Genomic DNA, 1,470 nt, shown 5'->3' with positions numbered 1-1,470 from the left:
CCTCTTTCTAAGGCTCCCCTAATCTTTACTGATTCTAGTAAATTCAAATTTGGTTATGTAATTTACCAGGAAGGATAACTCTCCTCACATAAGGTTTTCCCTTTCCAGGGATCTGTACAGCTCGGAGAGCTTTCAGCCATGTTACAGGTCTTTCAGGATCTCCCTACAACTCCCTGTAATATTTTTTCTGACAGTGCTTATGTAGTTCAGACTCTACATCTGGACTTTGCAGCTTTCCAGCCCCTCCAGAGCCCCCTTGGTTTGTTGCTCTCCTCGTTACAACTATTACTCGAGCAGTGCTCTGCCCCTTGGTATATTCAAAACTTGTGCTCTCATACCAATCTCCCGGGGCTTCTGGCAGAGGGCAATGCCACAATTGACAAACTGGTCCTGAGAGCCACCCTAGACTCCACCATAATTCAACAAGCTAGAGGCTTACACACCTGTTTTCTTCTTTTTCCCCAAGCTATACATAGGCTCTGCCAATTCAGAGCTGCAAGCATTTGGTCTGTGTCTGCTCCTCTTGTGCCCCTCTTCTACCTCTGGGACCATTACAACCAGCCAGAAATCTCCCTAGAGGCCTTGGCCCCAGCAAGATATGGCAAATGGACGTCACTCATTTTTCTCCTTTTGGCAAGCTCAAGTATATTCATCATATTATTGACACTTATTCCGCCTTACATACCTATCATGCTGGAATGCAGTGCTTCCTGTTTCTTATCAGAGAGAAAACTATGTAAGTCACAGGAATCCCAAACTTAGAGAAACTGAAACTTATCATGCTAATAGGGCATCTAGCCCCCTGGATTGTAATAAGATACTAGTCTGCCATGCTAATAAGGGATCCCACGTGCTGTGTTATGATTGGACTATTACCCCTATATAAGCCCGTACTTTCTTGCAATAAATCAGATCTGTGTCACTGAACCTGGTCTCCTGCATCTGAATGCAGCGACGCTGGCACAGACTCCTCACCAGCCCTGGGGTCCGGATCAGACGACTGATCAGAGGAACTGAGAGAGCAGGAGAGCGACCATAGCCAGAGGAGAGCAGCCACAGCCGGCGACCACAGTGATAGTGAGCTGAGTGCCAGCTTGCATTCATCCTCTTGGTTTCCTGATTGTGGGCTTAATGTGATCAACTGCTTCAGCTCAGGCTGCCTTGTCTTGCCCATGTGAATGAAAGTTCCCAGAAAAACTACATCTTGAAACTGAACCTTGATTAAAATTTCAGTGATTGTGGAGAGTTTGGAATGTTGCAGGTCCAAAGCCCAATTACAGTTTATCTTGGGCTCTCTTTAGCCCCTTAACTAGCTACTCCTTGTCCACCTCCATTTTTGACTTATCCTGTGACTGACAGCTAGAAACTTTTTTGGAATGTATTAACTTAAAGCCCTAGCTCCCATCAACCAAAAGGCTGAGTGTCCTCAGATAGCATCTGAGGCCTATAACTGTGATTTCTCTTTTGCTG

The sequence above is a fragment of the Nannospalax galili genome, unplaced genomic scaffold (assembly GCF_000622305.1).
Source record: "Nannospalax galili isolate Female #2095 unplaced genomic scaffold, S.galili_v1.0 scaffold216, whole genome shotgun sequence".
In the NCBI taxonomy this organism is placed as follows: Eukaryota; Metazoa; Chordata; class Mammalia; order Rodentia; family Spalacidae; genus Nannospalax; species Nannospalax galili.
This window is presented reverse-complemented; position numbering follows the sequence as displayed.